This window comes from Felis catus, chromosome E2, assembly GCF_018350175.1.
Source record: "Felis catus isolate Fca126 chromosome E2, F.catus_Fca126_mat1.0, whole genome shotgun sequence".
NCBI classification, from domain to species: domain Eukaryota; kingdom Metazoa; phylum Chordata; class Mammalia; order Carnivora; family Felidae; genus Felis; species Felis catus.
Window position 1 is genome coordinate 55,767,417 of NC_058382.1, and position 26,521 is coordinate 55,793,937.

At 43.2% G+C, this 26,521-nt stretch overlaps 2 long non-coding RNA genes across 3 annotated transcripts in view; one reads left to right on the forward strand and one right to left on the reverse strand.

Moving 5' to 3' along the window:
- Window positions 1-24,911, reverse strand: LOC109494966. The gene is made up of 3 exons (XR_002150147.2): window positions 24,118-24,911; window positions 15,854-16,003; window positions 1-632 (listed from the first exon to the last, which is right to left on the reverse strand). It is a non-coding gene; the product is annotated as an uncharacterized LOC109494966 (long non-coding RNA).
- Window positions 1-26,521, forward strand: part of LOC111557985 — a 295,985-nt gene that overhangs the window by 217,427 nt on the left and 52,037 nt on the right. The window lies entirely within an intron of this gene.

A 26,521-nucleotide genomic window follows, 5' to 3' on the forward strand; every position in this document is an offset into this window, starting at 1 on the left:
TCTCTCTCTCTCTCTCTCTCTCTCTCTCTCTCTCTCTCTCTCTTCCTATTTCTTTCTCCCCCAGGGGGTATTTTCAGTTGATTAAATACATATTAGTCAAGGGCTCACTATGTGCCTAGCTCTGTGTCGGACACACAGCATTTCAATGTAACTTTTCCTTTGGAGTTTCTTTTTTATGAAATCCTCTCCATTCCCACAGTCCTTAGCATCCGGGGAATGGATCTTGAGGTACTAGGAAGCTGAACCAGACACATTCCCAGTGAGAGGTGGCGTGGCCATTCTCACCTCTCAATGGAAAAGTCGTGCTTGGGTATTCTCTATAGGATTTACAGCTGGCACAAAGCCTCTAAATTGAGACGCCTTCTTGAAGAGTATACTGTAAGGTACCCTGGCATGATGTTGCTTCATCTTCTAGGTGCTAATTTCTCTTGGCCAAACATACTTCACAGATGAATGGGAAAGAATATGGGCTAGGACTGTTGCAGTACCCAACCCAGTTTCAGTTTCTCATCTACCAGTCTCTTATCTGCCCCCATCCTGCGAAGTGGTCCCCAGAGTACAGTATCATATGATCCTTTTCCCAGGCACAGGTTCCTGAGAAGCTCAAGGATGGTTCCAAGAAGCTCAGGCTCCTACAGAGAAAGGAGAAAGATGAAACAAGGCTTCTTGCTGAGGCTACAAAACTTAGATCACACAGGCTTAGACACTCTGGTGGGTGGAGGTTCTTTCACCCTCACCAGGGCCTCTGCTTAACTACTCAGAATTAGCAAAACTGTCTGAAGTAAGCAAATAAATTAAAATGGTGATGCAAGCCACAGGAATGCTTAAATGGCAGTGAAAGAAAAAAAGAAAGAAAGGGAAAAAAAAGAAAGAAAAATTTAAACAATATGAAGAAATCCTAAGTAGGCATTTGCTATGAATATGCTATAACTTAGAAATACATTGGGAGCAGGGAGTAGAGTGGTTCAGGGAGACACGAAAATCCACAACAGGTTAAGTTAGAACTTTACATATCTTGTGGATTTGCAGCAAATGTTTGAAAACAGTTTTTTATACTAGAGTCTTTGGAGATTCTCTTGACCTCCTAACGTTACAGATGGTACACAGCTTAAAATGAATCATGGCAGTAACATAATAAATACAGTTGATCCTCGTTATTTGCAGATTCTCTATTTCTGAATCTGCCTACTTGCTAAAATTTATTTGTAATCTCCAAATCAATACTTGTGGCACGTTTGTGGTTATTTGCATACATGGGCAAAGCAGTAGAAAATTTTGTCTGATATACACGTTTCCAGCTGAGGTGGGATGGAGGGAGTGTCTGTATTGTTTCAGCTCTCATCCTGCAAACAACTGTCCTTCTTGCCATGTTTTAGTGCATTTTTGTGCTTTTTTGGGAGGTGATCTTGCTATTTAAAATGGCCCACAAGTGCTAAATTACTGTCTAGTGTTCATAAGTGCGAGAAGGCTGTGATGTGCCATATGCAGAAAATATGTGTGCTAGATAAGTTTCCTTCAGGCATGGGTTATAGTGCCTTTAGTCATGCATTTGATGTGAATGAATCAGTAATGTATGATAAATAATGTGTCTTTAAATAGAGATGCACATAAAATAAGGTTCTGGTTTGATTGGTTGGTGAAAATATCATGTCCAGGGCTTAGAGGATCCTAATTTCGTATTTCCCCAGGAGCATGGCTCAGTATTTGCTAGTTCGATATTTATTGTGATGCTATTGAACATAAGTACCGTGGGTAATGAGAATCAACTGTACTCCTAAAAAAAAAAGTTACAGAAATGCATTTCATATTTTTGCTACAAATTTGTGTTTCCTGCCGTTCCATTGCATGCTAGCAGACCACAAACACATAGTTTCTGCTGACAAGATGTGGCTGGAATTGCCATTAGGAAGGTTGGTGCCGTTCCATATCCCAACCGTCAGACATAGCCAGCCAGCTCAGGGCAGAGGAGAGTGTGTGTGTGACACGTGGGGTTGCTCATTTTTCACTCGCTGAGATGTCCGTGAGATCTGGGAGCCTGGGAGAAAAGTAAGGCTTTCCCAAAGGAGCCTACAGCTATACAGTTAGACTTAAAAAAATTTTTTTTCATTAAATGTTAACTTTGTTCTTAAGTTTGTAGTTTATTTCAAGGTAATATCTTGGAGGAAGAAGGAATAACACTGCCTTACAGATGACCTGTATCACTTTATAAGGAGGAGCCACACCAGGCATAATCTACTGCATGCCAAGTCCTCCACCAATCAGAGCATTTCCAGATGATAAGTATGAAATCTCAGAAATATGGACTCCTTTTATGCTCCACAAACCACGGAAAGGATCTAAATGAGAACAGAGCTGGAGTAGAGACCAGAGACTTTTTCTGAAGATGGCACATACTCTCATCTTGTGGGGCAACTGTCATTGATTGGTAGTCATTACAGGGGAAAATGTGTTCTGAAGGAATCTGGGGCCAAATCCAGGCTCAGTGGTACATCGTGGTGACATGATTAATTAGCCATGTTCACTGTGGGTGAGGAGGGCAGTAGCACACGTGTTATAATTTGCCTTCTGTAAGTTAAAGCAGTAGAGCGTCAGCAGAAGAACCTCTCTCATTAGATCAGAATAGGACTGGGTCTGGACTGGTGGTCTCTCTCAATGCCGCACTTAGCATGTTGCCTCATATAGAGTAGATGCTAAGTAAGCAGTTGCTAAGTGCAGCTAAGTGCTTACATACCCTTGAGTGTGGAGGGGCATGGAGAGAAGGATGGGGAATTTTTCAAGCCTATGAAGTAGAGAAGGTACAGTCGTTTGAGGTCACTAAGTCTTCCAGTTTGGCTTGAAATCCTGCCCCAAGGGTCATAGCCTCCCCTACCTTCACCTCAGGCCATTTAAAAATGTGAAGTGTTGCAGTGTCATCAGCACCACCCTTGAAGAACAGCCTGAGCTGCTGGAGGCCATAGAGACTCAGCAGGACTCGAGCTTGGGAATGGATTTTCTGATTTTCTTTTGAGTGCTTTAAACTACAGCTACCCATGTAGAAAGAGTCACTACATAAGTCTTCTCTGATTGATTTGTGTCCCTTTCAGGATCTTGTTTGTTAATGTAACTGGCTTGCCTCGTAGGGGGTACATTAAGGCTGAACAGAGCCAGCTCATCTGTCCCTGCTTGGGTACCCTGTAGAGCAGAGGGTCATACCCACAGTTTGTCTTCATGATCTGCTCACGAGCCACACAGAAGGAACACATGTCTGAACAGCATGGGGACAGGCTCTCGAGGGGTGTCTGTGGAACACAGCAGAACCCAGGGGCTAGTAGTGGAAGGAAGGCCCTTTTCTCTCTGCCCTTCAAATGGAATCTAAGCAATGGTTTCCGGTATGATGCACAAGGTGATCTACAGAATTTTGTTTTAGATTACTTTTTGAAAATTTCATCTTTTTTATGTTGTGTATATATTTTATAATATGCATGTTATATTACTCTAGAGTTAATATAACTCTATTATATTAACTATATATATAAAACTGTATATATTCACAGTCATATATCTGTATCTCTATATATGTCTATATCTATATCTATATGTATATCTATATGAAGGACCACTTCTTACTCCTCCCACTAAGTATAGCACAAATCTTTGGACATTATCCATAAAGGAAACATAAGTATATTCTGGAAAGTGGAGAGGAGAAAGACCAGTTTTGAGACCCAAGACACAGCAATAAGTTCCTTGAGGTTTCATTTTGCCTCATATATCCTGGACTAGATTCTAGAGAAGGTAGTAAACCTGGAAATGCTAATGGGTTCAGACAAAGAAACAAGTCTCTCAGAAAAGTCCTCTCTCTCCAAAGACCAGGAAAGGGGCAGTGTAGTAAGAGAGACCATCCAAACACCATGAGAAAAACCTATGACACTTACCCCCAGCCCCATCAGCAAAGGCCAAGCAGAGAGTTGAGATGTCCACTTTCACCAAAGGGAATGAATAATAATGAGATGAGGTACCCCTCACTCACCAGCCGTGATGTGGTGTCAGTGGAGGCCTAATGGGGAGCCTGGAGTCCCACCCTTCAGCTGTAACGAGGCATCCCTCCCCACCAGATGGAGGCTCAATGGGGAACTGGACTTTCATCATCACCTGGCAGTACTGAGGTGGCACAAGTCAGAGGAGGGCTGCTAAAAAGCAAGACGTAAAGAAGAACCAGAGTCTCTTGATATAATAGAAAAATGTTCAAGATACAAGTGAAAATCACCCATCCTACCTGGAAGCAGGAAAATCTCCATGTGAATGAGAAAAGACAATTGACAGATGCCTACGTCTGGATGACACAGATGTTGGAATCATCTGACAAGGATTTTAAAGCAGCTAACATCAAAATGCCTCAGTGAACAATTATGAACATCCTTGGAACAAATGAAAAAAAAAAAGGAAAGTTCAGCAAAGAAAGAGAATGTTTCAGAAAGAAAAGAAGTTATAAGGGAGAATCAAATTGAAATTTCAGAACTAAAATGTATAATTGAATTTACAACAATCCCCCCGCCCAGTGGATAGGCTGGACAGCAGAATGGTGAGAACAGAGTAAAGAAATCAGTGAATGTGAAGATAGAACAATAAAAATTACTCAGTCTGAACCACAAAGTGAAAATAGACTTTAAAAAAATGAACAAAATCCTGGAGATTATAATAAAAGGTCATGTTAGTCACAGAAGGCCAGGAGAAAGGTGGAGCTGAAAAACGATTTGTAAAAATAATGGCTGAAAATTTCCCAAATTTGGTAAAAGACCTAAACCTCAGATTCAAGGAGCTGAGCAAACCCAAAGTAGAATAATCCCAAGAAATCCACATGAAGACACATCATAGTCAAACTTCTGAAAACTGAAGACAAAGAAACATTCTTGATAATAGCCAGGAAGAAACCATACCATACCCAGAGGGGAAAGGCAATTTGGATGACAGTAGACTTCTTATCAGGAAGTAGGGAGGCCAGAAAGAAATGGCACAATATTTTTCAAATGCTGAAAGAAAAGATATGTCAACCCAGAAATATATATCCAGTGAAAATATCCCTCAGGAATGAAGGAGCAATGAAGACATTCTAAGATGAAGGAAAACTAAGAGACCTTCTGTCACCAGCTGACCTACCTTATAAGAATGGTGAGATGGAATTTTCCTAAGCAGAGAAGAAATGATAAAAGAAGAAATTGTGTACAAAAATTCTCAGGTATTCTTTTTCAACATTACTTGGGCTATTCAGGGTCTTTTCCAGTTCCATACAAATTTTAGAATTGTTTGTTCTAGCTCTGTGAAGAATTCTGGTATTATTTTTATAGGGATTGCATTGAATGTGTAGATTGCTTTGTGTGGTATAGACATTTTAACAGTATTTTTTCTTCCAATACATGAGCATGGAATGTTTTTCCATGTTGTTGTGTCTTCTTCCATTTGTTTCATAAGCTTGCTGTGGTTTTCAGCATATGGATATTTTACCTCTTTGGTTAGGTTTATTCCTAGGTATCTTATGGGTTTTGGTGCAATTATCAATGGTATCAATTCCTTAATTTCTCTTTCTGTTGTTTCATTATTGGTGTATAGAAATGCAACCAATTTCTGTATGTTGATTTTATATCCTGTGACTTTGCTGAATTCATGTATCAGTTCTAGCAGTTTTTTGGTGGAGTCTTTCAGGTTTTCCATGTAGAGCATCATGTTGTCTGCGAAGAGTGAAAGTTTGACTTCTTCCTTGCCAATTTTTATGCCTTTTATTTCTTTTCGTTGTCTGATTGCTGAGGCTGGGACTTCCGGGACTCTGTTGAACCACAATGGTGAGAGTAGATATCCCTGTTGTGTTCCTGAATTTAGGGGGAAAGCTCTCAGTTTTTCCCCATTGAAGATGATAATAGCTGTGGGTCTTTCATATATGGCCTTTAAGATGTTGAGGTATGTTCCTTCCATCCCTACTTTCTTGAGTGTTTTTATTAAGAAAGGATGCTGTATTTTGTCAAATGCTTTTTCTGCATCTATTGAGAAGAACATATGGTTCTTATCCTTTCTTTTATTAATGTGTTGTATCATGTTGATTGATTTGTGGGTATTGAACCACCCCTGCAGCCCAGGAATAAATCCCACTTGATCATGGTGAATAATTCTTTTAATGCATTATTGTATTCAATTTGCTAGTATCTTGTTGAGAATTTTTTGCATTCATGTTCATCAGGGAAATTGGTCTGTAATTCTCCTTTTTAGTGGAGTTTTTGCCTGGTTTGGGAATCAAGGTAATGCTGGCCTCATAGAAGGACTTTCAAAGTTTTCCTTCCATTTCTATCAACAATAGCCAAGTTATAGAAAGAGCCCAAATGTCCATCGACTGATGAATGGATAAAGAAGATGTGGTGTGTACACACACACACACACACACACACACACACACACACAAATGAAATATTACTTAGCGATCAAAAAAGAATGAAATCTTGCCATTTGCAACAAGGTGTGTTATGCCCAGAATTCGTGATCCCCAAAGACCACTAGGGAGCCGAGTCCGATGCAAAAGATGCAAAAGCAAAGAGCCTTTATTCGAGCTAGCTCAAGCTCAATCCCCTACCTGCACCGACGCAGCGGTGAGATACCAGGGAAAAGAGAGCGAGTTTCAAAAGGACAAAGGTTTTATTGGGGCCTGGGGGCAGTTGGTGAGGTAATGGCTATGGCCTCAGCCGATTGGCTGGGGAAGGGTCCTGGGGAAGGGTCCGAGTCCTGTTAGGCAGGTGAGGGAGGGTTTACTCAAGGGGAGGAGGTGTGGTCAAGGTGAAGGACACAGAACAAGATGGAGTCGGCTGGTGTAGGCCCGCCCTTTCAGGTGGTTGGAATTAGAATGTATTATGCTAAGAGAAATAAGTCAGAGAAAGACAAATACATGGTTTCACTCATGTGGAATTTAAGAAATAGAACAGATGAACATAGGGGAAAGAAGCAAAAATAAAATAAAATAAAAACAGAAGGAGACAAACTACAAGAGACTCTAAATACAGAGAGCAAAGTGAGGGTTGCTGGAGGGGAGATGGGTGGGGGGTGGGCTAAATGGGCAAGGGGCATTAAGGAAGGAACTTGTGATGAGCACTAGGTATTGTATGTAAGTGATGAATCACTAAATTCTACTCCTGAAATCAATACTACAGTATATGTTAACTAACTTGAATTTAACTAAATAAAAAAGAAAAAAAATGTTCAGGTAACCCAGGTGAAGGCAGGAAAAAGGAAACAGAAATGAATAACAGAAGGAACAAATAGAAAGCAAAAAATTAAATGGCAGAACTTAAGCCCTAACATATCACTAAATGCATTGAATTTCATCGTCTAAATGCATTAATTAGAAAATCCAGAGATCGATAGTGGGTAAAAAAGAAAAAAACATGATACAACTGCATGCCACCCATAAGAACCTACTTCAAATGCAACACTACAGACAGGAAAAGTAAAGGATGAAAATAAGAAAATGGTATGTCAGTAATCAAAACAAAGCAGAGCAGGAGTGGCTATCTTAACATCAGATCAAAGGGGCTTCAGAGCAAAGAAAGTTACCAAGGACAGAGAGAGACCTTGCATAATGTAAAAGGGTTAGTCTACAAAGAAGATGTAGTAATCTTAAATATGTATGCATTTAACAACAGCGCCACAAAACATGGAAAACAAAACTTGATAAAACTAAAAGGAGAAATAGACAAATCCACAATTGTAGTTGGAGATTTCAACATCTCTGTCTTTAACAATTGATAGAACAGTGAGAAAATCAGCAAAGGATACAGAAGAACCCAGTACCGTCAACCGACAGGGTCTAGTTAGCTTAGAACACTCTATCCACCAACAGCAGAATCCACATGCTTTTCAAGTACCCAGGGCACAATCACCAAGACAGACCATCCAGGGCCACAAAACAAACCTCAAGAAATTCAAAAAGTTTGAAATCACACAACAGGAATCCTCTGACCATGTGGAATCGAAATTGAAATCAGTAACAGAAAGATAATGGGAAAAACTCCAAACATGTGGAAAGTAAACAGTGCAGTTCTAAATAGTCCGTGGGTCAAAGAGGAAGTCTCAAGGGAAATACAATTATATTTTGAGCTGAATGAAAATAAGAAAATAAAGCACTATAAAAATTTCGTGTATAATTGTAGTGTAAAATATGAAGAAGAGGTTCAGAAAACCATCGTGACATCTAACTAGTGTTTGCTTCTCCAGACAAAAGGAAAACTGCTGGAAGAGGATGACAGAGAAAATGCCAGGGCACCAAATGCCAAGTCCTGTCTGTCTGTCCTGGGCACACACCATACTCTGCCCCCAGCTCTCTTTCCTGGGGTATTTCCTGGTTGCAGCATGAAACAAAAGATACATTCGAGTTAGCATCATCCAAGGGAGTTTAATGAAATGGCTCTTGATAAAGGTGAGGGTGGGGCTTAGGAAAACCACAAGGGATATTACAGGGCTCTGCCACTAAGGACAGTAGGGCTGTTACTAATCTGAGGCCTGAAGGGGCAAGTGCAAGCACAGTTAAAGAGCCTGGAGACAATGAGGGGTGTAGAGAGAACCACCTAGACAGAGCTGTGACCATCTGTCAAGTGACTCAGTACTCTTCAAGGTGACCCGAAGGGGCAGGAAGCTGGAGAAGCAAACCTCCCTCTCCTTTTCCTTCCTTTGATCTCCTGCCTAGGTACCCACGGACCATACTCAACTGCAAGCCAGAGTCTCTCAAGAGGAGATCCATACAGATCCATACAGATCAGCCTCCCAGGGCTAAAAGCAAGGTCGAGAAAATTAGATCAAAGATTTTTTGAGGTTGGAGTAAACGGGAAACTATCTGGGTGGCAGAGGGACCCAGTGACTGGGTGACAGTGTGGCCAAAAGGAGCCACCCAGCCCTCAGTTGATTCTGATGTGAGTGAGAAAGAAACCTTTGCTTTGTTAAGCCTCTGTGATCTGGGGATGTTTGTTAAAGCAGCCGATGTTAATTACCTTGACCAATGCGCCTAATAAAAGCCTGGGCCTCAAATTCTGTGTGGAGTCGCATATTAAATACACAATCCAGCACTCAGCGCAATTAAAAAGCGATTCCAATAGTTACTTGTGTCTCTTGAAAAACACCAGTGGGGACACAATTCATAATTTTAGTAACTCCTCCTGAAATCTGTTTTGTCTCCAGGACAGTCCTTCTTTGCCCACATGCTCTCATCTATCCACCCTCAGAAGCTCCACCCAACTCCCGGTCTATGTAGGATTTGTCCTTCCCTCCAGCCCTTTATAATATCGGTCATTTACCTTCTGTCTCTGCCTTCCCCGTCACCCCTTTAGTCTCTCTTTTATCCCAGAAGATCCCTGAATCTGGTTGCCTAATATGGAGGGATGTGTAAAATTAAGGTAGGGAAATAGGAGAATCCAGGGATATGTTTAAAACACAGGCCGTGTGCTTGTGGCGGGCTGGCTACCCTGGGATTTGGTCTCTGAGACAGAGCTGACATGTGGCATGTTTATTAGGGAGCAAGCTTTGGATCAACTCCTGTGGAAGGGAGAGGGCAGAAGCAGGAATGGCAGAGGGAAGGCCTCGCTGTGACATGGGAGCTCTGGCGCCTATACGGCCATCTAGAGTTTTCCTGCTTTTGCCAGAATGGCTCGGCCTTTATACCCTTGCCTCCATCTGACATTGATGTGTGACTTTGGGTGAGGTAATTCCTGAGAGGGCTGACAGCTGAAGGCTGCCTGCTGACAGCTCTCTCAGGAGCCAGGACAACGAATCTTGCCTTGCAGGGAGACCTGGGCATCTGGTCTTGTGTTTGTCACTGTGCAGAGGGTCTGTGCCCGTGTGAGAGGTGGGCTGCAGCTCTGCCGTTTCTGTGGTCATTACTCATGTACAGAGGTTGCTGTCATTCCCTTTAAGCTCTTTACGCCTTCCGTGCAATGCCCCGAGGCCCTTATTCCACGTTACATTTGCCGCTTCCTTGAAGAACTGTATCAAAATTCTTTTCTTCCAAGAGCCCTTGATGTCTGACTCTTCAGCTTCTCCCTGACCCGGTGCTTCTGGGGCTGGTGGATGGGAGCCACAGCCCCAGAAGGTTCTCCCTGGGCTCTCCGAGTTGCAGGGTTATAGAGAAGTGTGTAGCTGCCCTTTCTGTAATGCATTGATTTCTTATTATAATTACAGAACAGGGTAATTACTGTAGTCATTGCAAGGGCTTGTTTACGGCTCTGTCCATCCTGATTGTTAGTTTCAGACAGTACTCTGGGGCCGTGGATAACTTGCTGGCCTTCCAAGCTGATTCTTTTCCCTGATTGTATATAATTAGGGCCCGGCAGCAATAGCCTTTTAATTTCTCTTTTCCCATTGAGCCTGATTTTTCAATTCTTGTGATGCCCCACCAGCCTTGTGTAAACTTGGGAGTAAAGCCCTGATATGCAGAAGGAGGAAGGGAATACGTAGTATAGTGCCCTGGGGCATGCCTCTGCTGTGATTGGGAACCCAGCTCAGATGTGTACTGCCTGTATGAAGTTGGGCATGTTTCTTAGCCCCTATACACTTTAGTTTCCTCATCTGTACAATATGGATAGATAACACCTCCTGAATACAGTTGTGGTGAGGAGAGAATCTCATATCATGTGCTTAGCACCATGCCTGATACCTGAGCCGTGTCTGTTGTATGGTTGTCATTGCTGCTAGTTCTGCTTGTTCCTTTGAGAAAAGTGAAGCTCAGATTGCAGTCGGCGATTCTGATTGGCTGAACAGTAGCTTCTGCACACCTGTTCCTTCACCAAGTGTCTTTGAGTATCTCCCCTCCGCCCCACCTCTAGTTGTGATATTGTAGTGAAACCCCGCAACCATTCTAATTCCAACACCAACTGCAATTTTCCAATAAGCTAAGCCCTTGGTTCAGTTTGGTTGTTGTTCTTGCCGATGCCAACACTCATCAGCTCTGGACCTTCTGAGTCTTCCAAATAACTGGTCTCTGAGGGGAACAATGCAGACTCAGGCAAAAGGTGGTAAATTATACAAGGGAGTTGTTTTTAGAAAGTTGCCAATATTGAATGAATGGCTGTCTCCACCTCTTCAGCCTTATTTCTTATCACCAGGTTCCTTGAACTCTACACTTCAACTATTGCATATCCCCAACATTCCATGCTCAAAACCTAGGAGCATATGTGAAGGCTGTTTTCCACTGTCTGTAAATCTCTTTTAATTTCCTTGTCTTCACTTGGCTGATTTCTATATCCACCACACTGCTCAGGTCTTCCCTTGCTTAACACCCTTCTCCAAGATTGCCAAGTCTTCAGATATCTATGGAAAACAGTAATATCTCATCATTATCCATTCAGTCTTGTTATTGTTGGTCCTGCTGCTTTTTAAAGCATCTCTTTTAAATGCCAGCATTACAACTTAGACAGGGGTTATCCAGGACTCATGGGTGTGAAGAGAAAAGAGAGTACTCTTTCTCTGTTGGCTAAAGGTTTGATTATAGACCTCTGTGCTCCATAGTTTTGTGTATCAGCTCTATATGTATAGAACATAAGTTCTGTCCATTCACCTATCCATCCATCTAATAATAATATGCTAATTGAGCGATACAAACCTGAACCAGGGCAAAAGTGAATCCCTGCCTTCAATGAACTCAGAGCCAAACATAAGAGAGAAAGTATATGTACAAAAATTATAGAGGGAAGCAAATCAGTCAGTATCGTATGATCAAGGTTTTATGGAAAAACAAAATAGCTTTTCTATTGGCAGTATTGGCAAAAGGAATCTTTAGTAGAGAATATGGTACTTTAGCTTGACCTGGAAGGAAGGGTAGAATTTCAGTGAAGATGAATTCTTCTAGGCAAAAGAAGAATTAGGGGTAATGGCACCAGAATAATATTGGGACATTTCATGCATCCACATGTAGCTTAAAGTATTCAGAAGTGAGGCTGGAGAGCTGGTTATCACAATGAAGGGGAAAGCTAGAGCAGAAGTGTAGACTACTTTTGGTAGCAGATGGAACTATTGAAAGGTTCTGATGTCAGAGTGACATCAGCAGAGCTGTGCTTCCGGCAAATTTAGTTGGCAATGTTATGCAAAATTTATTTTAGGGAGATGCCAGAAGTAGCCTAGACATTCTAGGGCAGAGAGTGAGATGTCTGGCTGGATCAACCTGTTGGCAGTTGGCTGTGTCAGAGAGATGCGTCTGAGGGTGTTCAAGAAGCCACACGCATATGACTTAGATGTTGGGACTTGAGGTTTTGAATGCAAGTAAACAGGGAGGTGCTAAGATTCTGACAGAGCAGCCAGTTTGGGAGAAAGACATTGAGCTTTACTTTAGAGAAAGGAATTAGAAGTGTCAGCAAGAACGTTTAGACGGAGGATTCCAGCTGCAGTGGAAACTGGGCTGGAGCACAGGGGCATTCGTCAGAGCTGGTGCCAGAGTTCAGACTAATTGCTTTAACAGTCTGTAGCGAAGAACAGGAGAGAGATGGAAAGCTGATGGTTCTGTTCTTTGGTGTGCAGACTTCTTTATCTTTAGAGGGTCCCACTAGCTAGCTAACAGCTTTCTTGGCCTGAAGACAAAATAAAACAATTGCCTCAATAGAGTGATTGAGGCATCTAGAAACATCCAGTGTGGAATAGCTTCCCTCCATCATGAGGCTAGAACATGGATTCAAGGTGTTTGCTGTGCTAATCACAGAGCACTTCTGATCAACCACTTGGTGTGCGGCAGCCTTCTTCCTCTCCTCCTGCCCCCAGGAAAGATGATGAAGAACCAGAGTGTTATTTCAAAGCACATCTCTTATAGGAGCCCCACAGGGAAACAGACTTGCCAGAGCTGTGTGACAACCCTAAGGTAGGGACGTCAGATGAAAGCCAGACTAAGTCTTGAGGCATATAGGAGTCATAGATCACTCCATTTTCTCTGGAGACCGGATGAGACCATTGTCCCCGAGTCCTTGGGAGTTTACGGTTTTGTATTAAATCGAAGTGTTTCCTTTTGATGAAGTATTTTATGATGGGTATTGTAAATTACTCTAAGGAAACTTTTAGTCAGCAAGAATTTATGACAATGATAAATTTGGGCTATGTCTTTTTAAGTGTCTATATGAATGAACACTTTCAAAATTTCCCCAGGTTCTAGTCAAAGATAGAGCCTATTGGTGATTATTTTTGTACTTTCCACGTCTCAAGTGACTTCTTTTATTAAGATTCCCAAGAATAAGACTTATGATTTATCCTGATGACATATTAACAGCCAGTCATACCAAATACATTTTTCTTTCTTATGTACCAGAAAGTATATTCTTGCTGTCAGCCTTTGGGGTACAATGAATTTCAAAAAGTTCTCTGGTGTTTTTCCTCAACATTGAACATTTCTTAGCTTTGCAAGTTATCAAAATAGTTTGAGGGTCTGGAGAGAGAAAGAAACAGAAATGAAGATAGATGGTGTCTTATCAATAAGACATAGAAAAAGATGAAAGTCATCCTGTGGCTTTCATTTATGATTGAATTGGGTCAATATTATGGTGAATCCTATTACAGGATAAGAAGGAACACCCCTCCAAATTGCACTCAGCCAAAATCGGTTGGTTCAGTGACCACACTTAAATATTACCAATATGAAAGAGAACTCATATTTTGCATTAAAAGTTGCTTTCAGGATGGTGTCATTTGGTAAAGAAACACATAAAATTATTTGAATTTCACAGGGTCCTTTATTGTTTACCTCTTATGCTCTGCTTCTTAGATGTATTTACAGCAGAAAAAGCAATCAAATCACTGGCCACTTGAGATTTTCCCAAGAGTAGATGAGTCATTCATGACTCATTAGAGGAGGGAAGCATCTTTCATCTATTGCAAAAGGAAAAAACAAAACAAAACAAAACAAAAAACCAAACCCTTTCTTCTTTCATATAGCATAATTTGTCTTCATCCTTTGTATGCAAGGCCTCACATTTGAATTCAGAGGTCTTAAGAGCAAGTTAAAAATATACAATATGTCCTTTGGGTATTTTGTAAGTACCATCTTTATACAACTAGCTAAGAATTTCCATGTCTCTGTCAGATATCACTTTGACCTTGAAATTTTAATTTGGGTTCTTATAAATAGAAGCCAAAAATACATGAGGGCAAAAAGATAAATACTGAAACAACAGGATTTATGTATTTAGTATCTCCTTGACATTTCTGTTCTAAAGCGAATGTCCCCCCTAAGAAGGGAGGAAAAAGGACATAATGTAGAAATGCAAAAATGTGCAGTGGAATTTGGATTTACTCTCACATCTTTTGATGTGCTCATTACTAGACTGTTGATCTCTGTAGAAGAAAGTGCCTAGGATTTGTGCACCGAAAAGGAGTTCTGGGGCAAGTTCTTGCCATATAATTTCTGCTCTATTGATATTTGATGAATAAATCAGCTTATCAAAACATATTTGAGTGGGTCAGAGTTTAAATTATATACTTTTTTTCTGAATATAATACACACATGAATAAGTAGATAATGGAATATATGAGCTACTCTTCTTTCAGAATGTCCAGGAGACTATAGACACTTGGCCGCTTTTCCAAGGAAACTGGCAGATGCTGCTGGGTCTTCAGAATCACTGCAGTGGGCTAGAGGTTCTAGAACTCATTTGAATGAACTAGAACTGCTTTGAAAGCTACTATAGAGTTCATCTTTTTTAGGACATTGTGTTGAATAGGCATTGATTGTTCATTTATTTATCTGTCACTTTTTAGTTCTACTCATTCAACAGCTTTGGCACTGAGTTGGTGCTTCTTTAAGATTGTTCAGTGGGTGTCTGGGTGGCTCAGTTGGTTAAGGGTCTGACATAGGCTCAGGTCATGATCTTGTGGTTCGTGAATTTGGGCCCTGCGTCGGGCTCTGTGCTGACAGCTCAGAGCCTGGGACCTGCTTTGGATTCTGTGTCTTCCTTTCCCTCTGCACCTCCCTGCTTACACTCTGTCTCTGTCTCTCAAAAATAAATAAAACACTAAGAAAAAAAAAAAAAAAGGATTGCTCACTGAATAAGTTTGCTTATTTGCTGCCCAGCTAGTACCTTCCCACAAACCTCTTTTTTCCTTACTACTATAACACACATGGCATCTCACCCATTTTAGACCAGTGGTGAGGTGAGCTGGTGTGTGTGTGTGTGTGTGTGTGTGTGTGTGTGTGTGTGTGTGTGTGTAGAGTGGACTGGGTGTCAGTAACAGTGGGTGTGGGACACTGATGTGATGTGGTGGGTTTCTTGTGAAAGCTTTAATGCAAACTCAAGGCCAGGATGGCCTTGGGAAACAAAACACATAACGTGGCCAAATCCAACTCCAGGCTTGGAGTACAAAATCAGAGCATCAAACAAATATCACGTGGAGTCTAAATGACCCCTGACAATCCTTTGAACTGCTCATAAAGTTCTACATATGGCACCTTCTTCAAACACACGGGGCCAACTTGATGTTTCCCACAGGTGATCCCTACCCAGTGCTCCCCAGGGGCGCGTGTGCTCTCTTTCCCACTATGATAGGGGAAGATAGGATTCCATAGGCAGAGAGGGAAAGATTAGGGCCTGAGGTCCCTGGGTGGGGAAAAACACCTATTTTGGAACAATGCTGGGAGTGTCTGACCACAGCAAACACCCTCAGGCATAAGGTTCATCTTCAAGGACTCCACCTACTCCCTCTCAGGTTTCCCCTCAGGAATTTGACAGAAGACCACCCCTCATACAATGGAAACTAGCCAATCATGAATGGACACCCATCACCTCGAGATAATCAAGCCAGTAAGGATAGAACCTGAGAAGGAACAAGGGGGAAGGGGAGGGGAAGGCCAACCAGAACCTGATAAAAGAAGCACCCTTACCTGTAGTCCTCTGGCGTTCACTTTCCAATATTCTCTGTAAAGGGACCTTTCCTACTCTTCTTCCTTTCTGATCTTATACTCTAATAAATTTTGCCTGCTGCTCATTTTGTATCCACCTCTTCATTCTTCAAAGCGGCAAGACAACAAATCCTGGGTATTGTAAAAAAAAAAAAAAATCCTGCAACACCACCACGCCTTGTCTCCTCCGTTCCCCCATTCTCTCTCTGTTCTCTCCTTCCTTCTTGGTCAGGTTCATATATTTCAGTTACATGAATTAACTCTAGGATGCTAGACTCTGGGAACTAGGCTGTCAAATCCAGAAATACTCAGAAAAGCATAAGAAACAGTTAATGAGCAGTGGGCCTCAAAACGGGGTTAGGAAGACAGAGTGTTTGACCTGATGTGGAAGAACGTGGAGGGATGGCAGATCCAAGTGGTATTCTTTCTAACATGTCTGGTCACTGGCCTACTTCAGCTTAGGTCATGATCTCACAGTTCGTGAGTTTGAGCCTCACCTCAGGCTGGGCTCACTGCCATCAGCACAGGAGAGCCTGCTTCAGATCCTCTGTCCCCCTCCCTCTCTGCCCCTACCCTGCTCAGGCTCGCTCTCTCTCTCTCTCTCTCTCTCTCTTTCTCAAAAATAAATAAACATTAAAAAAAGGATTTAGCATAGCTTAAGATTCTTTTTACAATTCTCAATGACATACTCAAGTTAAGTCACCTCTTTGAAAACAAAAAAGCACTTTTAAGACATATTACCTGAGAATGCAAGTGATTTGCTATGTAGATATTTTGAAAATAATTTCCAGTACAACTTAACAACAATAATAATAGCAAAAAATGTTAGAAATGAGAAAAGGATAAATCTGTCATCTTAATATAACAATTCTTGTCATTATTACATATTCCCTCCTCCCTTCCTGTCTCCCTTCTTCCCTCCTCTCTCTCTTCCTCCCTCCTTCCTTCCTTCCCTCCCTGCCTACCTCCCTCCCTTCTTCCCTCTCTTACTTTCTCCTCTATCTCTTCTTTCCTTCCCTTCCCTTCCCTTCCCTTCCCTTCCCTTCCCTTCCCTTCCCTTCCCTTCCCCCCCTTTCCCTCCTTCTCCCCTCCCCCCTTCCTTCCTTCCTTCCTTCCTTCCTTCCTTCCTTCCTTCCTTCCTTCCTTCCTTCCTTCCTTCACATATTTATTTTGTGTCTACTCTTCCCAGATACTCTTTTAGGCCCTGGGGATTTGATATCACAAAACAAAGATTTCTGCCCTCCTGGAGCTTATAGATATTAAACAAAAGACATAAAAATAAGTAAATTAAATAGTATGTTGGATTCTTTCAATTTTACTGGACAGAATAAAAGGTCAGCTAGAGTAATGGGTATGACAGTGCACAGGGGTGGGGATAAGGGACAGGTAATGGTAGTAAGGCAATGGTTAGGGCAGGTAACCTGTGAGCCAAGCCTTCAAAGAGGAGAGGGAGGTCCCCATGCATATGGATGAAGGAAGAGCAAAAAGAACCACAACCACAAAAGCCTTGAGCTAGGAGCTTGCCCGGAAAGTTCGAGAAGTAACAAAGAGGCCTGTGTAGCTGGAACAGAATGAGTAAGGGAGGAGGATATAGGAAATGAGCTCAGAAAGGTAAGATGGGGCCCTATCCCGTAGGACTTTGAGGGCGTCGCCCCTCTGCTCAAGTGGCATCGAACTGAGAAGTTGCAGGAACTGACTTAGAGTTTTAAGGCGTCCCTCTGGCTGTTCTGTGGAAGATAAAGATGAAAGAAGGTCGATGGTGGCAGCAGGGACACCAATTGGGAAGCCACTATAGTGATGGAGGCAGGAGATGACAGCTGCTGTGCCAAGGTGGAGCTGTGGTCCATACCCACCTGTTCTGTATGGTCCTAAACATAATGCGCTGACTTCCTAATGAAGCCTGTGTGCATAGCATTGAAAAATAGCAACTTAGGTGTCAGTCCTCCCTTACCCCTCCTGTCACAGGCCATTCAGTTGATGATGGGAGTCAGAGTTTGGGTGGAAGCGTGTCTTGGGCAGTTTTGCTGATCCATTTCCTAGCGTTGGCTGAAAGAGAATATCTATACATTTATCAAATTTCTTCTGATGAACATATTAATGAATCATTAGTGTCATTGTTTGCTGCTTCAAGGATTACATGCTTTGTCCACTTACCTTGGCGGAATCTGGTAAACTAAATGTGTTTGAGATTATGAGATTCTTTTCTGCCTAATTTATTTTATAAACTGCAAATGTAAATCACGCAGCTCTCACATGCAATTTCAGTCGAGAGGGTAACGGCGACTTTGCCGTAATTGAGACATTCTCACTTGGGGGGGGGTGCCTGCAGAACCACTGAGTTGGAATGCCATTTCATTTTTTTTTAGAGATGTTTTTAGTTTTAAAAATAATTTCCAGAGTGTAATTTTTGTAATTCTAATTTCAATTTATGGCCTAAACATTGCAATGAGCTTTGGGGGGTAGTACAGCTTGCTTTGGATCTCTGTCTGCTAATGTTTCTATTACTGCATCCATGGTAAAACAAGAACATTAAAAAAAAAAAAACTTATGACATAAGCACTTTCTGTGTCCTATCATGGGGCACTAAACCCTGCAGGGAAGCTTGTTGTTGTTTTAGGGAGTGATCTTGTGGTGATAGTGGTAGTTTCACAGCTTTTCCATGGCAAGCAGAACAAAATAGGGCTCTGCGGATCCTGACTAGGAAATGCTAGAACTGGAAGGAATCTTAAAGATGGCCCAGACACACCCTCATATTTCGTAGATGAAATCTGAGGCTCAGGCTAGTGAAGTAACCTGATGAAGAGCTGGTACTTATATTGTGTTTTCTGATCTTACTAAAGTATGGAGTATATCACACCCTGTGATAGTCTCTATCTGGCCATGTAAGGTGAGTGACATCTAGGTAAATGTAATTCTTTTGGGATTTCATTATGAATTTATAATTTATTACCGTGTATTTTATCTTTGCTGCGGCATTCCGTTGAAAGGCTAATTCTTTAGGTTTGATGGGACACATTCAGCTTGAAAAAGACAAAAGAGACCAGCTTTAAAGCAACTTTTCTCTCCCTATAGTTAGGACACTAGACAAATGATGAGCAAAATCATTTTCTCAAAGAGAAGATGCTCAGCTTTGTCTTCCTGAAGCTGAAGTGAGATGCTGTGTCTTGCTGTGCACTGTCATCCTGTAGAGATTGACGATCCTCCCTGCTAGGGAGCCACAGACTTACAATTCACCAGGAGCAGAGAGCGTCACGCCCCTCTGCAATAGACAGTAATGACGGTAATGAAATAAGGCTGCAGCTCGGACCACAGAAAAACATCACTGTTGTCAACGGAGGTGTAAACAACCTAATTCACGGTCATGCCAACAGATACCTAAGGGCAATCGTGCATAATGGAATGAACCCAAAGTTTTCCCCTCCCCCAATGGGGTGCAAATTCTGGTGCTGCTATGTTCTCTAGGGGGTGTTGGACAAGATGTTGGGCCTCTGTTACATCATTTGTGAAATGTGAATGGTAGTGCAGGCCTTGTCGAGTGAAACGGCACTTGGGTGCAGAGTCTGACATAGGAGTTCTGTATGACGTCCCATGGGACCATGTGGGGCCTGCTCTGGAGAGTGCTTCCTTGGCCTGGCACCTCTCAACCTCTGGTAGATAGTGCAGCAGTGAGGTCTGTGTGGGGCTGTGGACCCTGCTCAGGGCACTGGCACCTCTGCCGGAATGAAGGGGACCAGGTGTCTGCTCTCTCAATCATTGTGTTTTAGAAATACTGAGTTTTACCAGCCACTGATCTGGGTGTGGAGCTCTGCTGGCAACTAAAATCGGAATTCCTGATAAATTAATCCTGTGGTCCCTCAAGGTGAGGCTACCCCCATTGTCCATACCGCCCTGGTGATTAGCGTATTAGGCAGTGTTCAGAATGGCCCCTGACTTTTTCTTTTGTGAGTTTCTCCAGAAGTAAATGGACTTCTGCCTCTGATTTCTGAGTGGATCCCAATAGCAGGGATCTGGTTACCTGTATGCCTTTTCTTTGGGTGAAGGAGGCATTGCTACACTGTGTAGCATCCCCGTAGCCTAGGGGATGCTGTAACCAGCCACCCAGATTCCCTGGAGGATTGCTGGAGCTCTGCTGACACACAGCCCTTGACATCACCAGCTGTAGGAATTCTGTCCTCCGAAGAGCCTCACTTGGCCCACAGTGGCCCACATCCAATGACTGGCTGATGAAGCAAGTGTACTGGTCTCTCATACCATCGTGGGACACCTGTCAAGAACCATCCTGGCTTCACAGCTCCCCATGGGATCAGCCAAGGCTTTTGTTGAGCATTTCAGCTCACTTGCCCCCTGCATCCAATCCAATCCTGCTTCCATCCTGTCCCTTGCATGGGTGGCAATTCTGTGAGCACTGCCTAAGAAGCCTACTGTATGCACATATCCTTTTCAAAGCCAGCTTCCCAGAGACCTTGATCTACGACAGTCATGATTTCTGTATAAATGGGGTATATACGTATGTGCATCAAGTTTTCATTGCTCTGTACCTTTAACATCTGCTCCTGAAAATGACCCCACTCTGATATTGCATCTTGCCTTGTATATTCTCTTCATTCCACAGATTCTCATTACTCTTATCCTTTTCAGAATTTACTGGCCACTGAATTTTTTTTTAATGTTTATTTATTTTTGAGAGAGAGAACGTGACAGAGCATGAACAGGTGGGGGGAGCAGAGAGACAGGGAGACACAGAATCTGAAGCAGACTCCATGTTCTGAGCTGTAAGTGCAGAGCCCGATGCGGGGCTCAAACGCATGAACCGTGAGATCATGACCTGAGCCAATGTCGGATGCCTAACCAACTGAGCTACCCAGGCGTCCTGTACCGGCCACTGAATTTTAAATTATATCACCTTTTGGGAATGATCTGTGTGTCCAGGTGCAGGAGTGAAGGGTGGGGGAGTAGGGCTGGTGCCCAGACTGGGCATTTCAACACTCTGTGGGACAGAACTTTGCACTTCAGATGGACAGTTTCAAAGAAGTAAATGTTTTCTTCCCTTTTCGTCTTTAACCCCTTGGCAACTAATAGAGTAGGTTTCTAATGATTAACCATTTTCAAGGATTCAAAAGCCCAACCAAGTCAAAAGTGAATTTTATTTTTATTTATTTATTTTTGTGTGTGTGTGTGTGTATGTGTGAATTTTGTTTTAAAAGAACAGTCTGAAGTTCCGTCAGCGTGTTGGCTGTGTTTTGCTTTGGACGGTGGAGTTGTAGGTCATCTATTTCTGACTGTTACTGTTTCTGTCCCCCCAAATTTTTAGACAAAGAACATGTATTACTTTTGTAAATGAAAGTAAAACATTTTAAAGAAAATCCCCTTACTATGTCCTGTGCATAGTAAGCTGCCCCTGACAGCTATGGTAAGAAAGCCCTAGATGCTTCTGACCTCTCTGAAATGACCCTGATGGTAGGACTTGAGGGCTTTTTGGTCAAGGCAGAAGGAACCACTATAGAATGGGGTATGTGTCATGCTATAGCTTGTAATCTCAGAACACTGATTGTTTTCAGCACAGATTACAGAAAAGAAGATGTGAGCATCGAAGGCAGGCTCGGCTGGGAAATTTCATCTCTGTTTACAGATGTTCATTAACATAACAAAACATTAGTGAATGTTTAGCCTGTACCCTTGTCTGTTCTAAGCAGAGACTGAACGAAAATATGTCAGAAGTAAGCCAACTAGACTAGAAAGGCATTTTCATACAGAAAAAAGAAAGATGTGAAATATACGGTCACCAAAGAAGGCCACCATGTTTTATTTTGTAATTATGAAAATTTGTCTCTTTTGACAGGTGAAATGAATTTAGGCACTCAGGCATGGGGAGAAAGTTGAATTGTCTGAAAATTAAATCAAAGTAAAAATGAAAAATACAAATGGGTATTTCATATTTGCTAACATAGGAGTCATCTTTTAGATCTGACATTTTGAAGCAATCCCTGAGAAACTTGATAGCTCATACCTCTGAGTAAATTATGGTCCCGAGCAGTGTGGAAATAATTGAGAATGTTTGTTGTTTTTAAATAAATGTAATAAATCTGGAATGGCGTTAGTAGGCTATAGTATAGAGAGTACCGTTTTATACCCTGAGATGTGTAACGTGCTGAGATCTGCATCACAGGGAGCTCATTTGTGTAGACATAGTGGATGTGGCAGGACCTGGACCCTCACACATGTACATTTAGAGAGCCGTGTGGAGTTGACCAAAGAGGAGAGCCGTCCAACAAACATATCACATCTGGCTCCACCGTGTCCTAGAGGTGTGGCCCAGGGCAAGCCCTTTCCTTCCAAAAAGGGGAATGCTGATGAAACCGGGCCTTCCAGGGACACAGGGAAGATCGATAAGCACTTCTTCCATCATTGCTGTTACCATGGGTGTGAAAACACCTTCAACCACAGTGCCTGGCTGTGAGAAGGGCCTTGGTGAATAGTAGTCAAAAATTAATCTGAACACTTTTCATAATCTGTGTGTTTACTGTGTGTGCTTTGTGTGCATGTGTGCAATTTGTGTGTGTGTGTGTAGTTTGTGTATGTGTACCTTGTATACATGTGCTTTGTATGTGTATGTTTGCACTTTGCATGTATTCATTGTGTGTGTATGTATGTGAATGGATATAATTTATGTGTCTGTGTGTGCTGTGTGTGTGTACTCTCTTATGTGAATGTGCATGTGCGTGTGTGTGTGTACTTTGCTTTGGGCATCTTTGAGGAATTAGCCACCCAGGTGCCCCAGCACGGAATCATTCTTTTTTTTTTTAAAATGTTTATTTAATTTTGAGACAGAGAGAGACAGAGCAGGAGTAAGGGAGGAGCAGAGAGAGAGGGAGACACAGAATCTGAAGCAGGCTTCGGGCTCTGAGCTGTGAGCACAGAGCCCTATGTGGAGCTCAAACCCACGAACTGTGAGATCATGACCTGAGCTAAAGTCAGCCACTTAACTGACTGAGCCACCCAGGCACCCCAGCACTGAATCATTCTTATACCCCCACAAGCCTGCAGACCCACTGTGGAGAGCTCAAGAAATGGTGCTTTGGTTTTCAAATCTGCTACTGAACTGGCTGTCTTACTTTCTGTGTATCCTTAAGTACATGTGAGTACACTATATATATACTTAAGTATTCACATATAGTATTTTTTTTAAGCATGGGTACTTTTCAGTCACAGCCCAGTGAAGTTTTGGGTATCTTATGTCACTTAAGAATGAATGAGCCTACAAAATGGTGTCTTGTGGGCAAGTAATGAGGTTAGACGTCTTGAATTTTTGGTTAATTCCATGGTTTAGGGTGATTTATTCAAGACAAAGAGACCCTTTGGCCAAATGTGAGTAAAGGGGATTCATGATAAGAAGGTAGGAGTATGAGACTAAAAGGAGAAAACTGGGTGTAAGTCCTGTCCATCCCTGCCTGTCTCTCTCCTTCCTCCTTTTCTCCCCTTCTCTCTGGGGGGAAATGTGGTCTCTTGGCTTTGCACGTCTGCCCCAACCATCTGACTGTTCAGATTTTCACCTTGAGCTGGATCTTTCTGCTTTCTTGGTGCACATGGGTGCCCAAATGGCCACTCATCTTGCCCTCCCCTGACACCATTGTTCCTTGTTCTCATCCATTTTTGTCCTTCCCAGAAGTGCCACTCTCCACACCTACCTCGTGTATCTATGTGTTTGCTGCTGTGTTATTCATCTTCCCCACTGGACCTGCTCTTCCTAAGAGTTAGTGCTAGATCTGTTTGGTTACTCAGCCTCAGGGCCTCCTGTGGTGCCTGGCATGCAGCAGTTGCTAAATAACTATCTGCTAAGTGAATGGATGGATCAACAGCAGCCTGAGACCTATACCCTACATCATCCCGTGATTGTCTCTCATTCTTACCCAGTCAGCATTCCTGTCGCCTTTCCCCCCCTAAATCACCCTCCCACACACACACTGTACCCCATTTTCCTTTGGCTCCAGGCCCAGCTAATCAGCATATTCCATCCACAATAACCAATAGGGTTGGGCTTGGGACCCACACTGATCCAGTGAGGTTTAACTCTAGCTTTTCCTGGAACTGTTAGGAAAAGGGTGGCTAAGTTGTAAGTCTGTGTTTCCAGGCTTCTGACATCTATTTTGCTGCTTAAGGATGAAGTTGACACAGAGGAAAGCATATGTAAAAGGTAGAGAGAAACCAAGTCCTGATGAAATTGTTTGAGCCCATGGAACCAGCCTTACCTGAAGCGGTTGCCTCCGGACTTTTCTGTTGCATGAGCCAAAGCATTCCTCTGTCTTCTCCCCAGCTTTTTCTTTTTCATAAGCCCAGCAGATTGGAACCCAGGCTGTTCTAAATCCCAATGGTTTTTGTCCTGAATTCACATGATGGCAAGGCAAGCATTCTCTAAGATAGGCAGCTGAGCCCAAAGATTCCTTGGGATGAGCTGGGGCCCGGCCCAAGTTTCTGAGAACCTTGTGGGACCTCTGCAAAGTGCCTGGTAGAGAGAACTGCTGGGACAGGTTTTTATTTTGTTCAAATAATGTTACTAAGAAAAATTTTTTTAAATGTTTGAGCTCAGCTCATGTGACTTTCAGCCGGAGCAACCTAACTGCAAATGCCTTCCAGGGAGGAGTTTACTCAGGGCCAACTGCGCTGGTCATGATGTATGCCAGTATTTTTGTGAGGCATCCACCCTGGTCCTGGCAGCTGTGGTCAGAAGGCCAGCCTCGCGTGACCTGTTCCGTGCTCAATGGGAAAATGGAAGAGTTTCCTTCCAGGAGGTGTGAGGGGGAGCACAAAGGGCAGAAGAAATGACAGGCTTTCCTCGTACACCTGGCAGCATCAGTTATGAGTCTGTGTTGAGGCTGAGCGGGAGGTGCAGGAAGGAGTGGTGACATCTACGGGCACATGTAAGGGATTTGGGTTGAGCTCTCAGGGAGATCCTGGAAGGGCCCTGTGGAGGTGTGGAGGCAGGAAAGTGGGAAACTGATGGCTGGGCCCCTCCAGCTTCCTGCAGGGTAAAACAGGTGGTACGTCTTCCCACAGCAGAGGACTCTGACATCTTTCCTTTGTCCTGTTTCTCTCTTGGTGTTTCCAAGTCTTTGGTGCATTCGACAGTTTCTTTTGTGGGACCCCTAACTTGGGCTCCATGCATGGGTAACCCAGCATCACTAACCCCTAACCGAAGCCCTGGTTTTCTCCTTCTGGATTTCACTTACAGAGAAGATAAGTGTCCCTGCAGCACATTGCTGAAAATAGGGCCTCCCTTGGGGTGGCACCAAGCCCAAGGGTCTGAGAGCTTGGAGAGTGGGCCCTGTCTGCTAAGGGTCTGATAGGGAGCACTGCTTGGGAGGTGCGAGGTCGGGAGAGGTCTCTCACAGGTCATTGGAGCTTTTGTGTGAAAGATAGAAAGGACTCCTGTGCCAGGGGAGACTGAGACACATTGGAAGAGTGCAGAGCTGGGAGAGACCGCAGCCAACCAGAGGCCCCACTGCCCTTCCAGAGGACAACAGAAGGAGGGAAATGTAAGCTTTGATGACTGGCATCCTGTTGGAAGCCAAGCCCTGCCCCTACCTGCTCACTGTACCACTGGGGCCCGTCCCCTAATGTCTCTTTAACTCAGTTTCCTTCTCTGTAGGTAAAATTGGGGCGAGAAGATGTTTCTGGCAGGCCTTTTGTAATTATTAGATGAGAAAAAGCATGTAAAATGTTATGTGGGGCCCCTGGCAGACAGGATGGGTTTCCCTGCTCTTTTTATTTCTTTCTCTGCTTTCTTTGCATTGGATGTTTGTACCTGGGCTCAGTGGTGCCCAGGAAGACCATCTTCTTTTTTTTTTTTTTTTTTTGTACTTGGTACAGTGCCTAACTAATGGCAAGTGCTTAGTATGTATTTGAGCTCCTTTTTTCCTGGGCTCAGTACATTTCTACTGAACATGTGTTTTCCACTGTGATCTCCATTAGGCACAGTTGATGCGTCAGGGACGAGGCAGATGTTGTACTCCTACCCTCAGGATTTGTGCAGTTTAGTCAATGCCAGGAGCTGCCCCTTGCTCGTTTCTGTCTTGGCTCATGCCCTCTTTCTCCTCCCAGCTTCACTATGACATAGGTGTTATTCTCCCTGCTTTACAGAAAAGCAGCTGTGACTCAGGGCAATGTGAGCACTTGGATGTCTGAGGGGAGAAGACAAAGGAGACCCTGGCGTGAGAGAGGACTCCGAGACCCTTATCTGTGAGCAGAATCTGGCGCCTCTCGTGTAGGCTAGGGCAGCCTTGAACTTCTCAGACTGAGGGGAGAGGATAGTATGGATCACTGAGGTGACTGAGCTCTCTTTTCTGATTCTGGTGTGTTTGTGAGTAAGATGAAGACAGACACACACACACACACACACACACACACACACACACACACGAGAGAGAGAGAGAGAGAGAGAAATGGGCAGAGAGACACACACAGAGAGACACAAAGGGACAGAGGTGGACAGAGATAGAGCTACAGAGGGAGACAGGGTGTAGAGCTATGTCTGGTTCTGGTGGATCCCAGGGGAAGCACTTCCTAAGCTGCACATGGTTGTGGAAGCTGAGGCCTCTGCTCGCTAGAAGAAAAGCTACGAACAACCATTAGGTCAGGAAGGCCCTCCAGGTCCCC